This window comes from Mobula hypostoma, chromosome 11 (assembly GCF_963921235.1).
Source record: "Mobula hypostoma chromosome 11, sMobHyp1.1, whole genome shotgun sequence".
Lineage (NCBI taxonomy): Eukaryota > Metazoa > Chordata > Chondrichthyes > Myliobatiformes > Myliobatidae > Mobula > Mobula hypostoma.
Window position 1 is genome coordinate 96,224,067 of NC_086107.1, and position 16,294 is coordinate 96,240,360.

The 16,294-nt window shown below is 54.4% G+C and overlaps 1 non-coding gene and 1 pseudogene across 1 annotated transcript; one reads left to right on the forward strand and one right to left on the reverse strand.

Annotated features, from left to right (window-relative positions):
* The first annotated feature begins 10,156 nt into the window (after nt 1-10,156).
* LOC134354466 (U2 spliceosomal RNA) lies at nt 10,157-10,349 on the forward strand. The gene has a single exon (XR_010019834.1). It is a non-coding gene; the product is annotated as a U2 spliceosomal RNA (small nuclear RNA).
* A 2,058-nt stretch (nt 10,350-12,407) lies between these two features.
* Nucleotides 12,408-12,580, reverse strand: LOC134354473 (U2 spliceosomal RNA; annotated as a pseudogene).
* Between the last annotated feature and the right edge of the window lie 3,714 nt (nt 12,581-16,294).

Consider the following 16,294-nt stretch of genomic DNA (forward strand, 5'->3'; position numbering starts at 1 on the left):
ACCAGCGACGACAGCAGTGAGGAAGATGGCAGCAGCGAGCAGTGCATCGGCTCGAGGCCAAGGTATCAAGAACACTGTCAGGCTGACAGTGCGAGACCGGAACGGGGGCACCGGCTTCACCCGAGAGACCTTCATCCGGAAGGTCTTGATGGAATGCTGCGGATTTACGCCTGACGACATCTACTGCGTCCAGGACTTTGCAGGTTTTTTCGACGTGACTTTCCGGCAGGCTGCAGGGTGGCAGAAGCTGTACCAGCAGCTTCAGCTGAAGGGGACAGAGGCGCCGCTGTCGCTGTTGAAAGCACAGGCCCTCTTTGCCACGGCTACCCAGCAGGAACGGACAATCACGGTGCACATGTTCAACCCGCACGTGCCATTGGTAGATGTCCTTACATTCCTCGCTCGGTATGTGGAGAGCGTAGGAACGCCAGCAGACGTGAAGGACGGACTGGGAATCTGGACCAGCAAACGGCAGGTCAAGGTGAAGCTGAGGTTGGACTCCAACGGCGGCGTCATCCACCCCCCCTCCGTCTTCGCCATCGGAGGGAACCGAGGGTACACGGTGTACGCGGGGCAACCCAGGGTGTGCCGAAACTGCGGCAAGGCAGGGCACATCGCAGCCCAGTGCAGGGTGGTGATGTGCAAGAACTGCAAAACTGAAGGCCACCTGACCAAAGACTGCACGCAGGCCAAGTCCTGCAACCTTTGTGGACAAGACGGCCACCTGTACAGAGCCTGCCCGAGGCGTGGGGGCACCTACGCACAGGCAACCAGGGGTGGTGCTGGTCCTGAAAGGGCCCAGGCAGTTTCGGACGCCCCTGCCAGCACTGCCGAAGAGGCACCCGACAGGGCGGACGATGAGACCAGGGAGGAAGGGGCAAGCACCCCGAGACCTGCCACCCCACTGCAGACCCTCCAGGACCAAGCAAATGACGAGCAGGAGTCCATGGAGGAAGGGACAGCTGAGGTGGAAACGGAATGGAAGGTCGTGAAACGGAAAAAGACCCAAAAGGCGGCGGCCAAGCGACAGAAGGCGGAGCAACGCAAGAAAAGGGCAGGGAACCACACAGCCTCTGGTACCCTGTCCTCTTCAGAGGAGGAAGGAGTTGGGGGAGGCCAGCAGCCCCAGCGGAAGAAGCGGCTGGCAGAACAGGTGGAGAGGAGGAGAGAGGAGGGGGAAAGTCTGCTGGCCACCCCCCAAGTACAGGAGGCGGAGAGCAGCAGACACACCGAGCTCCGGGAATCCGGGAGCAGAGCCACGGTTGGCACCCAGCAGCCGGAAGGGGAAGCAGCCCAGGAAGCCAACAACCCCCCGGGCCCAGAACCAGAACGGCCACACACGGAGGAGTACTACCAGCAGTACCTGAGCCCACAGGAGGTGGAAAACTTCACAAAGGCGGTGGGAATGAAGGCTCAGGATGGCAAGGATGAGGACGGAGTGCAGCCAAAATAAGAGACCTACAATGATGGCAGACCTTAAATTGGCGTGCTTGAATGTGCGAAGTTTGAAGAGTACTGGGCGATGCGTCAGCACGCTCCAGTACCTGGACACTGTAAAGACCGACGTGACCTTCCTCCAGGAGTGCGGACTACCACATCTCCGTAACTACCGGAGGTGGTCACGGTGGTGGAAAAAAGGTTTGTCTGTGTGGTCGGGGGGCAACGATTGTCGCGCTTCCGGCCTGGGGATTCTGCTACGGGGAGGTAACTTCTCAATCACCCAAGTTAAAGAGGTGGTTGCGGGGCGCCTCCTGGTAGCAGACGTCAAATACCGGGGCACTCCGCTCCGGCTGATCAACGTGTACGCCTCCCCCGTTCGGAGCGAGCGGCTGGCCGTCTTCGAGCAGCTCCCACAGCTGCTGGTGACGTCCCAGCCGGTCGTTCTGGCCGGAGACTTCAACTGCACCATTGATGCGGCTGGAGGACCCGGCAGCGCCGACGGCAGGCTGGACAGTACCTCCAGACTCCTGAGGGAAATAGTAAAGACGGCCAAGCTGCGCGACGCCTTTGGCACCCCCACAGGTGGAGCACAGCCGCAAGCCACCTGGACACGGTCGGACGGCTCAGCCCGCTCCCGGATCGACTTCCTCTTCCTGTCAGAGCCCCTCACGGTCAGGTCCACCGACGTCACGCCGGTGTTCTTCTCTGACCACTGCCTTCTGAGAGCCACCTGTCGCTTACGGGAGGACCAGAAGGCAGGCAGGGGGACGTGGAAGCTGAATGTTAAGCTGCTGACCCCAGAGAACATCGAGGAACTAGAGAGGGAGTACACAGGTTGGAGAACCTTGAAAGCCTTCTTTGATTCCCCGGTTCACTGGTGGGAAGCCACCAAAGAGAACATTAAGAGGTTCTTCATCCGCAAGGGTATCCAGAAGGCAAGGCAGGAGCAGAGGGAACTGCGTAAACTCCAGACAGAGTTGCAGCAACTTCTCCTTCTGCAGTCGAAGGGGGTGGATGTCAGGGAGGAATTGCGAGAGGTGAAGGGCCGGCAAGCCCATAACCTCGCCGCCGAATCCTCCAAGATCATCTTCCGATCAAGGGTCCAAACCGTGGAGCAGGACGAGACGTGCTCACGCTTCTTCTTCCAAAAGGTGCACAGGGGGAGCTCTGTGATCCACAACCTTAAGGAAGAGGACGGCTCAGTCGCGTCCTCGCAGACCGACATACTGAGGATCTGCAAGTCCTTCTATGCCGGTCTGTACGACGAAAAGGCCACAGAATCCACAGCCTCCCGCAACTTCCTGTCGTCTATCACGCAGGTCTTAGACGGCGGCAAGCGGGAGAGTCTGGATCAGCCACTGACCCTGGACGAGCTGACAGGCTCCATCCGTTCCTTTGGGTCGGGTAAGACTCCCGGAAGCGACGGCTTACCGGCTGAGTTGTACTCGGCTCTGTGGAACTGGATAGGCCCAGACCTGCTGGAAGTGTACAATGCTATGCTTCTGGCCGGCAGGATGTCTGAGTCCATGAGGAAGGGCATCATCACCCTCATCTACAAGCAGAAGGGGGAAAGAGAGGACATTAGAAATTGGAGACCCATCTCTCTCCTGAATGTGGACTACAAGATCCTGTCCAAGGCTATCGCCAACAGGGTCAAGTCTGCTCTGGGACAGGTGATCCACCCAGACCAAACCTGTGCTGTACCAGGCAGGAAGATCTCAGACAGCCTCGCGCTGCTGAGGGACACCATCGCCTACGTGCAGGACAGGAGGGTGGACGCCTGCCTGGTCAGCTTGGACCAGGAGAGAGCCTTCGACAGGATATCGCACACGTACATGGCGGACGTGCTCTCCAAAATGGGATTTGGGGAGGGAATCCGGAATTGGATCAGACTGCTCTACACAGACATCCGTAGTGCAGTCCAGGTCAACGGGTGGGAAACAGACAGCTTCCCCATCAGGTCTGGAGTCAGGCAGGGCTGTCCCCTCTCCCCTGTCTTGTTTGTCTGCTGCATAGAACCCTTTGCGGAAGCCATTAGGAGGGATGAGGGCATAAGAGGGGTGACGCTGCCAGGCAGTGGAGGGACCCAAGTGAAAACCTCCCTGTACATGGACGACGTCACCGTCTTCTGCTCTGATCCGAGGTCAGTTCGCAGGTTGATTGGCACCTGCGAACAGTTCGAGCTAGCGTCGGGGGCCAGGGTCAACCGCACGAAGAGCGAAGCCATGCTCTTCGGCAACTGGCCCGACCGATCCAGCGTCCCCTTCAACATCAGGTCTGACCACGTGAAGGTGTTGGGGATATGGTTCGGAGGGGCGGAGGCGTGCAACAAGAACTGGCAGGAGCGGACTGCCAAGGTGAAACAGAAACTGGGACTGTGGGGAGGGCGCTCCCTGTCGATAACGGGCAAGAACCTGGTCATCAGGTGTGAGGTGCTCTCAGGGCTGCTGTACTTGGCGCAGGTCTGGCCCGTCCCCCGCTCCTACAGCTCGGAAATCACCCGGGCTGTCTTCAGATTCGTCTGGGGATCCAAGATGGAGCGGGTGGGACGGACCGCCATGCACAAGTCCCTGGACAACGGGGGCAAGAACGTCCCCAATGTCGCCCTCACCCTGATGGCCAGCTTCGTATGTGGCTGCATCAGGTTGTGTGTAGAGCCCAGGTATGTGGGCACCAAGTACCGCTACGTGCCCAGGTTCTACTTGTCGCCCTGGCTACGAAGGATGGGTCTGGCCCCACTCCCGCGCAACGCCCCAGTCAGCTGGTCGTTGCCGGCATACCTGTCCTACGTAGCAAAGTTCTTCCAGGAGAACGCCTTTGACCACAGGGCCATCAGGCAGTGGTCGGCACGTAGTGTCCTGCAGGCACTGCAGGAGAAGGACGTGATGGACACAGTGGGGTGGTTCCCGGAGCAGACTGTCCAGTTCATCTGGCAAAATGCCTCATCGCCAGATCTAACCAACAGGCACCAAGACCTCGCCTGGCTGGCGGTGAGAGGGGCCCTCCCAGTCAGAGCCCTCCTGTACGCCCGGAACGTCGTCTCCGCACCCCATTGCCCACGGGAGGACTGCAGTGAGGAGGAGTCTGTGACCCACCTCTTTGCACACTGCCAGTTCGCAAAGAGGGTGTGGAGGAGGATGGATGGGCTAGTGTCACGGTTTATCCCCAGCAGCTGCGTAACAGAGGACTCTCTGATCTACGGGCTGTTCCCGGGGACACACACGGAGACCAACGTCCGGTGCTGCTGGCAGATCATCAACTCGGTGAAAGATGCTATTTGGTCGGCCCGTAACTTGATGATCTACCAGCACATGGAGATGTCCGTGGGAGAATGCTGCCGACTGGCACATTCTCGACTGCAGGAGTACGTGCTGAGGGACGCACTGAAACTTGGTGCAGCCACCGCAAGGGCCCGGTGGGGAAGGACCACAGTATAGGTTTCTCCACCCGTGGGAGTGGGAGGGGTCGGAGGGCGGGGAGTATACCCCTCAACAATGAAATGATGTGGTATAAATACGGATATGTACTGTGTATAATGCAAACGTATGTAAAGGATGAAAAGTTATTGAATGGTTTATTGTATATATTTATTTTTGAATAAAGTATATTTTGAAATAAAAAAAAAAAAATCTGTTCGCGCTGACGCAGGGGTGGATCCTAATGCTGATTGGCCTCCAATCTAACACCCCATACCAGCGACGACAGCAGTGAGGAAGATGGCAGCAGCGAGCAGTGCATCGGCTCGAGGCCAAGGTATCAAGAACACTGTCAGGCTGACAGTGCGAGACCGGAACGGGGGCACCGGCTTCACCCGAGAGACCTTCATCCGGAAGGTCTTGATGGAATGCTGCGGATTTACGCCTGACGACATCTACTGCGTCCAGGACTTTGCAGGTTTTTTCGACGTGACTTTCCGGCAGGCTGCAGGGTGGCAGAAGCTGTACCAGCAGCTTCAGCTGAAGGGGACAGAGGCGCCGCTGTCGCTGTTGAAAGCACAGGCCCTCTTTGCCACGGCTACCCAGCAGGAACGGACAATCACGGTGCACATGTTCAACCCGCACGTGCCATTGGTCGATGTCCTTACATTCCTCGCTCGGTATGTGGAGAGCGTAGGAACACCAGCAGACGTGAAGGACGGACTGGGAATCTGGACCAGCAAACGGCAGGTCAAGGTGAAGCTGAGGTTGGACTCCAACGGCGGCGTCATCCACCCCCCCTCCGTCTTCGCCATCGGAGGGAACCGAGGGTACACGGTGTACGCGGGGCAACCCAGGGTGTGCCGAAACTGCGGCAAGGCAGGGCACATCGCAGCCCAGTGCAGGGTGGTGATGTGCAAGAACTGCAAAACTGAAGGCCACCTGACCAAAGACTGCACGCAGGCCAAGTCCTGCAACCTTTGTGGACAAGACGGCCACCTGTACAGAGCCTGCCCGAGGCGTGGGGGCACCTACGCACAGGCAACCAGGGGAGGTGCTGGTCCTGAAAGGGCCCAGGCAGTTTCGGACGCCCCTGCCAGCACTGCCGAAGAGGCACCCGACAGGGCGGACGATGAGACCAGGGAGGAAGGGGCAAGCACCCCGAGACCTGCCACCCCACTGCAGACCCTCCAGGACCAAGCAAATGACGAGCAGGAGTCCATGGAGGAAGGGACAGCTGAGGTGGAAACGGAATGGAAGGTCGTGAAACGGAAAAAGACCCAAAAGGCGGCGGCCAAGCGACAGAAGGCGGAGCAACGCAAGAAAAGGGCAGGGAACCACACAGCCTCTGGTACCCTGTCCTCTTCAGAGGAGGAGGGAGTTGGGGGAGGCCAGCAGCCCCAGCGGAAGAAGCGGCTGGCAGAACAGGTGGAGAGGAGGAGAGAGGAGGGGGAAAGTCTGCTGGCCACCCCCCAAGTACAGGAGGCGGAGAGCAGCAGACACACCGAGCTCCGGGAATCCGGGAGCAGAGCCACGGTTGGCACCCAGCAGCCGGAAGGGGAAGCAGCCCAGGAAGCCAACAACCCCCCGGGCCCAGAACCAGAACGGCCACACACGGAGGAGTACTACCAGCAGTACCTGAGCCCACAGGAGGTGGAAAACTTCACAAAGGCGGTGGGAATGAAGGCTCAGGATGGCAAGGATGAGGACGGAGTGCAGCCAAAATAAGAGACCTACAATGATGGCAGACCTTAAATTGGCGTGCTTGAATGTGCGAAGTTTGAAGAGTACTGGGCGATGCGTCAGCACGCTCCAGTACCTGGACACTGTAAAGACCGACGTGACCTTCCTCCAGGAGTGCGGACTACCACATCTCCGTAACTACCGGAGGTGGTCACGGTGGTGGAAAAAAGGTTTGTCTGTGTGGTCGGGGGGCAACGATTGTCGCGCTTCCGGCCTGGGGATTCTGCTACGGGGAGGTAACTTCTCAATCACCCAAGTTAAAGAGGTGGTTGCGGGGCGCCTCCTGGTAGCAGACGTCAAATACCGGGGCACTCCGCTCCGGCTGATCAACGTGTACGCCTCCCCCGTTCGGAGCGAGCGGCTGGCCGTCTTCGAGCAGCTCCCACAGCTGCTGGTGACGTCCCAGCCGGTCGTTCTGGCCGGAGACTTCAACTGCACCATTGATGCGGCTGGAGGACCCGGCAGCGCCGACGGCAGGCTGGACAGTACCTCCAGACTCCTGAGGGAAATAGTAAAGACGGCCAAGCTGCGCGACGCCTTTGGCACCCCCACAGGTGGAGCACAGCCGCAAGCCACCTGGACACGGTCGGACGGCTCAGCCCGCTCCCGGATCGACTTCCTCTTCCTGTCAGAGCCCCTCACGGTCAGGTCCACCGACGTCACGCCGGTGTTCTTCTCTGACCACTGCCTTCTGAGAGCCACCTGTCGCTTACGGGAGGACCAGAAGGCAGGCAGGGGGACGTGGAAGCTGAATGTTAAGCTGCTGACCCCAGAGAACATCGAGGAACTAGAGAGGGAGTACACAGGTTGGAGAACCTTGAAAGCCTTCTTTGATTCCCCGGTTCACTGGTGGGAAGCCACCAAAGAGAACATTAAGAGGTTCTTCATCCGCAAGGGTATCCAGAAGGCAAGGCAGGAGCAGAGGGAACTGCGTAAACTCCAGACAGAGTTGCAGCAACTTCTCCTTCTGCAGTCGAAGGGGGTGGATGTCAGGGAGGAATTGCGAGAGGTGAAGGGCCGGCAAGCCCATAACCTCGCCGCCGAATCCTCCAAGATCATCTTCCGATCAAGGGTCCAAACCATGGAGCAGGACGAGACGTGCTCACGCTTCTTCTTCCAAAAGGTGCACAGGGGGAGCTCTGTGATCCACAACCTTAAGGAAGAGGACGGCTCAGTCGCGTCCTCGCAGACCGACATACTGAGGATCTGCAAGTCCTTCTACGCCGGTCTGTACGACGAAAAGGCCACAGAATCCACAGCCTCCCGCAACTTCCTGTCGTCTATCACGCAGGTCTTAGACGGCGGCAAGCGGGAGAGTCTGGATCAGCCACTGACCCTGGACGAGCTGACAGGCTCCATCCGTTCCTTTGGGTCGGGTAAGACTCCCGGAAGCGACGGCTTACCGGCTGAGTTGTACTCGGCTCTGTGGAACTGGATAGGCCCAGACCTGCTGGAAGTGTACAATGCTATGCTTCTGGCCGGCAGGATGTCTGAGTCCATGAGGAAGGGCATCATCACCCTCATCTACAAGCAGAAGGGGGAAAGAGAGGACATTAGAAATTGGAGACCCATCTCTCTCCTGAATGTGGACTACAAGATCCTGTCCAAGGCTATCGCCAACAGGGTCAAGTCTGCTCTGGGACAGGTGATCCACCCAGACCAAACCTGTGCTGTACCAGGCAGGAAGATCTCAGACAGCCTCGCGCTGCTGAGGGACACCATCGCCTACGTGCAGGACAGGAGGGTGGACGCCTGCCTGGTCAGCTTGGACCAGGAGAAAGCCTTCGACAGGATATCGCACACGTACATGGCGGACGTGCTCTCCAAAATGGGATTTGGGGAGGGAATCCGGAATTGGATCAGACTGCTCTACACAGACATCCGTAGTGCAGTCCAGGTCAATGGGTGGGAAACAGACAGCTTCCCCATCAGGTCTGGAGTCAGGCAGGGCTGTCCCCTCTCCCCTGTCTTGTTTGTCTGCTGCATAGAACCCTTTGCGGAAGCCATTAGGAGGGATGAGGGCATAAGAGGGGTGACGCTGCCAGGCAGTGGAGGGACCCAAGTGAAAACCTCCCTGTACATGGACGACGTCACCGTCTTCTGCTCTGATCCGAGGTCAGTTCGCAGGTTGATTGGCACCTGCGAACAGTTCGAGCTAGCGTCGGGGGCCAGGGTCAACCGCACGAAGAGCGAAGCCATGCTCTTCGGCAACTGGCCCGACCGATCCAGCGTCCCCTTCAACATCAGGTCTGACCACGTGAAGGTGTTGGGGATATGGTTCGGAGGGGCGGAGGCGTGCAACAAGAACTGGCAGGAGCGGACTGCCAAGGTGAAACAGAAACTGGGACTGTGGGGAGGGCGCTCCCTGTCGATAACGGGCAAGAACCTGGTCATCAGGTGTGAGGTGCTCTCAGGGCTGCTGTACTTGGCGCAGGTCTGGCCCGTCCCCCGCTCCTACAGCTCGGAAATCACCCGGGCTGTCTTCAGATTCGTCTGGGGATCCAAGATGGAGCGGGTGGGACGGACCGCCATGCACAAGCCCCTGGACAACGGGGGCAAGAACGTCCCCAATGTCGCCCTCACCCTGATGGCCAGCTTCGTATGTGGCTGCATCAGGTTGTGTGTAGAGCCCAGGTATGTGGGCACCAAGTACCGCTACGTGCCCAGGTTCTACTTGTCGCCCTGGCTACGAAGGATGGGTCTGGCCCCACTCCCGCGCAACGCCCCAGTCAGCTGGTCGTTGCCGGCATACCTGTCCTACGTAGCAAAGTTCTTCCAGGAGAACGCCTTTGACCACAGGGCCATCAGGCAGTGGTCGGCACGTAGTGTCCTGCAGGCACTGCAGGAGAAGGACGTGATGGACACAGTGGGGTGGTTCCCGGAGCAGACTGTCCAGTTCATCTGGCAAAATGCCTCATCGCCAGATCTAACCAACAGGCACCAAGACCTCGCCTGGCTGGCGGTGAGAGGGGCCCTCCCAGTCAGAGCCCTCCTGTACGCCCGGAACGTCGTCTCCGCACCCCACTGCCCACGGGAGGACTGCAGTGAGGAGGAGTCTGTGACCCACCTCTTTGCACACTGCCAGTTCGCAAAGAGGGTGTGGAGGAGGATGGATGGGCTAGTGTCACGGTTTATCCCCAGCAGCTGCGTAACAGAGGACTCTCTGATCTACGGGCTGTTCCCGGGGACACACACGGAGACCAACGTCCGGTGCTGCTGGCAGATCATCAACTCGGTGAAAGATGCTATTTGGTCGGCCCGTAACTTGATGATCTACCAGCACATGGAGATGTCCGTGGGAGAATGCTGCCGACTGGCACATTCTCGACTGCAGGAGTACGTGCTGAGGGACGCACTGAAACTTGGTGCAGCCACCGCAAGGGCCCGGTGGGGAAGGACCACAGTATAGGTTTCTCCACCCGTGGGAGTGGGAGGGGTCGGAGGGCGGGGAGTATACCCCTCAACAATGAAATGATGTGGTATAAATACGGATATGTACTGTGTATAATGCAAACGTATGTAAAGGATGAAAAGTTATTGAATGGTTTATTGTATATATTTATTTTTGAATAAAGTATATTTTGAAATAAAAAAAAATCTGTTCTTATCAGTTTAATATCTGATACGTCCCTTATCTGGGGACCATATATTAAATTGATTTTTGGAACAGGGAGATGGAATAGGGGCTTGCTCCGTCCACTCCACGCATCGACCCGGTATTGCAGTGCCTCTGGGAACGGTGCACTCCCCTTCTGGGGAATTTCAAAGTAGCAAAGAAAAGGAAAACGACGAAAGCTCCATCAGGCACAGCAGCACAGACAAGCATGCACGCACATGGAGAGAGAGGAGAGCTAGCTTCTTGCTCTACACCTCTCCTGTGTCTGTGTCTGTCTGTCTGTCTGTCTGTCGATACAGCTCACTCACTCACTCACGCCATGGGCAGACAACTCAACAACAGCACGAGCATCATATCTGGGCCGTTTGGCCAAGATCAAGTGCACATCCGGGCTGCAACCAGATCAGGTGCTGCAGGCAAGGCAGCAACTTCATGAGAGATGCCCCTTGGCATTCATTCCTGAAGCAAACTGCTCAACCGGCACACTCATTCTGATGCCTGCTCACTCGGCAGCTGCCTGCACCAAGCACAGAAGCAGAGTGAAGCGGAGCGGGCCGAAAGGCCTTTTCTGTCCCGCCACGCTCGCTCCACTTCTCAGGCTCAGGCTTCTCAGCTGCTCCTTGAAGCCAACGGAGGACGGGACGAACGAACGAACGAACGGACGGGCGAACGAACGAGGCGAACCAACGAATGATTTCACCAGCAGCCAGCCTGTCGGACAGGCAGGCTCGTTTTAGTGTGCCAGCAGCCAGGGCTCGTGGACGGGAGGCATCCGATGGAGCCCGGCCACAGAGCAACGGGGCCCGGTGCTGCATCCTCCCCGCCTGCACCAGACTGCCAAGACTGCTGCTCTCCTGCCCAGACAGACAGACAGACAGACCAGCTACAAGCATCACCACCTAGCCATACCACCAGCAAAACTCTGCCTACCTGCCCTGGCCTGGCCTGGCCTCCTCTGCTCTGCCCGACCCGACCCGACTCGACTCACAAATCTGCATTGTGATGCGTCTGCCTGCCCCTGCCCCAGCCCCAGCCCAAAGCCCCGCCCACCGTTTAAGGCAAGGCAGAGGCACAACCCCCCACTCCACCCACTCAGACCTCCCCAATATACATTGGCAGTGCAGTGCATCTCCAGCCTCGCTCAAAATCACGTCCCAAACCCCAAAATCACTCAAACCTCTCATGCTTACACGTACCTACTCGGCGTCCAGCTTTGGCGCACGTCTCCACAAGTGCCACATCCATCCACGTGCCCCTGCTTCACGCACAGCACAGCACTGTGCCTCCCTCCGGCAGGCATTTCGCCGATCCATTTCCTGTTTCACAACCAAGGCATAATCAGTACCCTTTTCCTTCCACAGCACAGCGCGCACACGCGCCCGCCCACTCCACCACCGAGCCATGCCGGCCAAAAACGCACCTGCACAGCAGTGGGGCACAGGGCCGCCGTCAGCCCGCCACACATTTCCCTCCTTCCCTCCTATTTCTACATCCGTACACCCACCCCGCTGCAAAACCAGTCAGTCTGCTCAGGCGTCAGCACAGAGGCATAGTGAAGGGCCTCGGCCCTTCTCCCTTTACTGCCCTCTGTACATGTGACCAGAGCTTGGCAGATCCCTCAGCACTCCGTGTGCACGTGTGTCTGTGACTCTGTGTCTGTGTGAGATTGAGTGAGTGAGTGAGAGAGAGAGAGACAGAGAGAGAGAGAGAGAGAGAGAGAGAGAGAGAGACAGGCACACACACACACACACCCTAGCTGGCCGGCGCATCCAGCTGAACGGTCTCCTTCGGAGGCTCTGCCCTCTCCGGGAGGGAGCGAGCGGATGGGACTGCGCCGGGCGACAAAGGCAGAGGCCACGTGCGCCGCTCAAGACCGGTACGAGGGTTGTGGACGTGGCCAAAGTCCGCGGGCAGAAAAGCCTCCTGGCAAGTTTGGGAATAGGAGGTTGTCAGCTACAGGTGTGCCTGAGGAGAAACAATGGGTGTGCTCTCCAAGCCGAAGGCTGAAGTGCAGCCATTCACACCCTTGTGCCTTTATTTTGACGTGTGTGCAATTACAATTGTTGAGTGGCTTGAGTTTGTTTCATCTCCAGAAGCTGCAGACTTTGCGTCTGCACAGGCTATCATGGACACAGTGTCTGATGGAGCTTTTGTCGTTTTCCTTTTCTTTGCTACTTTGAAATTCCCCAGAAGGGGAGTGCACCGTTCCCAGAGGCACTGCAATACCAGGTTGATGCGTGGAGTGGACGGAGCAAGCCCCTATTCCATCTCCCTGTTCCAAAAATCAATTTAATATCTGGTCCCCAGATAAGGGATGTATCAGATATATACTGATAAGAACAGATTTTTTTGATTCTGCAGGGAGCGCTCATGAAGTCGCGTTCTTGACTCGCTCCATTACCTCTGAGTTTTTTTTCTCTATGGTCAGCTATACTTTAATTAACCATTAAGGCATCAACTCTTACAATACTTTGAATTAAACTGAATTCTCCGACAACTGGATGGAACTTAGATCTGCTATGTCTAAGAACGAGAAAGACGGCAAGGATGGTAAACCTCCGGTTAAACCGAAAGCTACGGATCTCCCTCCGACTGAATCACCGGTGACTTTGAAAGCGATAGCGGAGTTAATTCAGAGGGAAATTTCAACCTCTGTTAGGGAGATGATTCGCGCGGAAATTGCAGGCCCTGTTAAAGACCTGATTCATACGGAAATCTCAACTAATTTCCAGAAAATTGCCGCTTTAATTGATAAGATGCAAACATGTATTGCGGAACATCAGTCGGCTATATCTGATCTTCAAAAATTCGTGCAACAAAGTGAGCTTAAGATGGGGAAAATCGAAGAAACAATTAATGTAATGAAGAAGAAACTTGACTTTTTGACTTTTAAAAACTCTGACTTGGAATCTAGAATGCGACGGCAGAATTTACGAATGATTGGCATGAGGGAAGCCGCTGAAGGTAACAACCCCATGAAATATTTCTCCCAACTTTTAAAAGATGCATTCCCTATTGTATTTCCTGACCAACCACCGCTACTGGATCGTGTTCACAGAATCCCATCATACTCGTCTAGGTCAGATAGACCTAGGCATGTTATCTTACGTTTTCATTACTTTCAAGACAAGGAGAGATTGTTTCGATTCGCTCGATCTAAAGGTTTCATTGATTTTTCGGATCTTAAGTTCCGATTCGTGGAAGATTTCAGTAAACCAATCTGGGACCAACGGGTCCATTACAGATCCGTGATGTCGGAATTCTATAAGATGGATTTAAGACCAGCGCTGCTGTACCCTGCACGTCTAAGGATTCGCATGGCAGATGGAGCCCTTCGTTTTTTTGATTCTCCATCGGATGCCCAGAGTTATCTGGATCAACTTTCATCTCCAACATCTTAATTGCTTTCTTTTTAATTTTCTCCGTCGATCGGAGGCTGTGAATTGGTTGGTTTTAACTTTTCTGTGCCCTATTTGGGCAGAAAAGTTTACTTTCGATTTCTTAATATGGCTACTAAACTTTCTTTTTAACTGCGTCATTTCTTTCTTTTCCCAGGGGATTCTGGGTGGTTACTTCCCTTTTGTCATCTTACGTATTTCCTGTGCGGCCTTAAATTTTGTAGTTTTTGTTTAAATTTTATTCTGTTTTGCTTTTTATAATCACTTTATGTTAATAATCCTATTTTTTTTTGTTGCTGTGTCTATTCATGAGTTTGAGGTTTATTGTGGTTTTTTTTTAATATATATTTTCCGGCTTTTGTTCTGTTCTGTGTGTATTCTAATTGAGTTAACTTTTTTTTACTTATTTTTTTACTGTTTTACAATTAGCTGATCCTTTTCATATTTATACCTTTTTTTTAGGGAGCGTATACCGGAAGTCATGGGGGTAGTTTTAGCGCTTGCTTCTTTCTGGCGGGTCTGCTTTAGATTTTGCCTTGGGGTCTTGGGCTGGGGGGTGGCAGGAGGGGCTTCACGTTTTAGTTTGTTTTTCTTTGGGCTATATACATTATTGAAGTACTGGTTGCGTCCTTTTCCCCGGTATCTTTTGTATGTTCTGTTTCCTCTCCGGGTTTGTGGGTCGCGCCTATTGTCAATCCTCCTTGTCGTGGGTTGACTTTAGGATTTATGGAGTCTATTATTAATTTTGTCTCCTGGAATACTAATGGTCTTAATCATCCTATTAAAAGAAAAAAAGTTTTTAAAGTGTTCCGGAGACTTAAAGCACAAATTTTATTTTTACAAGAGACCCATGTACGGAGGGGGGACAGACTACGTTTTTTCAAATTCTGGAAGGGCCAACAATTTCATTCGAACTCCAATGCTAAGATTCGAGGCGTCTCTATTTTTATAGATTCCTCAGTTACTTTTATAGAAACATAGAAACATAGAAAATAGGTGCAGGAGTAGGCCATTCGGCCCTTCGAGCCTGCACCGCCATTTATTATGATCATGGCTGATCATCCAACTCAGAACCCAGCCTTCCCTCCATACCCCCTGACCCCTGTAGCCACAAGGGCCATATCTAACTTCCTTTTAAACATAGCTAATGAACTGGCCTCAACAGTTTGCTGTGGCAGAGAATTCCACAGATTCACCACTCTCTGTGTGAAGAAGTTTTTCCTAACCTCGGTCCTAAAAGGCTTCCCCTCTATCCTCAAACTGTGACCCCTCGTTCTAGACCTCCCCAACATCGGGAACAATCTTCCTGCATCTAGCCTGTCCAATCCCTTTAGGATCTTATACGTTTCAATCAGATCCCCCCTCAATCTTCTAAATTCCAACGAGTACAAGCCCAGTTCATCCAGTCTTTCTTCATATGAAAGACCTGCCATCCCAGGAATCAATCTGGTGAACCTTCTTTGTACTCCCTCTATGGCAAAGATGTCTTTCCTCAGATTAGGGGACCAAAACTGCACACAATACTCCAGGTGTGGTCTCACCAAGGCCTTGTACAACTGCAGTAGTACCTCCCTGCTCCTGTACTCGAATCCTCTCGCTATAAATGCCAGCATACCGTTCGCCTTTTTCACCGCCTGCTGTACCTGCATGCCCACTTTCAATGACTGGTGTATAATGACACCCAGGTCTCGTTGCACCTCCCCTTTTCCTAATCGGCCACCATTCAGATAATAATCTGTTTTCCTATTTTTGCCACCAAAGTGGATAACTTCACATTTATCCACATTAAATTGCATCTGCCATGAGTTTGCCCACTCACCCAACCTATCCAAGTCACCCTGCATCCTCTTAGCATCCTCCTCACTGCTAACACTGCCACCCAGCTTCGTGTCATCCGCAAACTTGGAGATGCTGCATTTAATTCCCTCATCCAAGTCATTAATATATATTGTAAACAACTGGGGTCCCAGCACTGAGCCTTGCGGTACCCCACTAGTCACCGCCTGCCATTCTGAAAAGGTCCCGTTTATTCCCACTCTTTGCTTCCTGTCTGCTAACCAATTCTCCACCCACACCAATACCTTACCCCCAATACCGTGTGCTTTAAGTTTGCACACTAATCTCCTATGTGGGACCTTGTCAAAAGCCTTTTGAAAATCCAAATATACCACATCCACTGGTTCTCCCCTATCCACTCTACTAGTTACATCCTCAAAAAATTCTATGAGATTCGTCAGACATGATTTTCCTTTCACAAATCCATGCTGACTTTGTCCGATCATTTCACCGCTTTCCAAATGTGCTGTTATCACATCCTTGATAACTGACTCCAGCAGTTTCCCCACCACCGACGTTAGGCTAACCGGCCTATAATTCCACGGTTTCTCTCTCCCTCCTTTTTTAAAAAGTGGGGTTACATTAGCCACCCTCCAATCCTCAGGAACTAGTCCAGAATCTAACGAGTTTTGAAAAATTATCACTAATGCATCCACTATTTCTTGGGCCACTTCCTTAAGCACTCTGGGATGCAGACCATCTGGCCCTGGGGATTTATCTGCCTTCAATCCCTTCAATTTACCTAACACCACTTCCCTACTAACATGTATTTCGCTCAGTTCCTCCATCTCACTGGACCCTCTGTCCCTTACTATTTCTGGAAGATTATTTATGTCCTCCTTAGT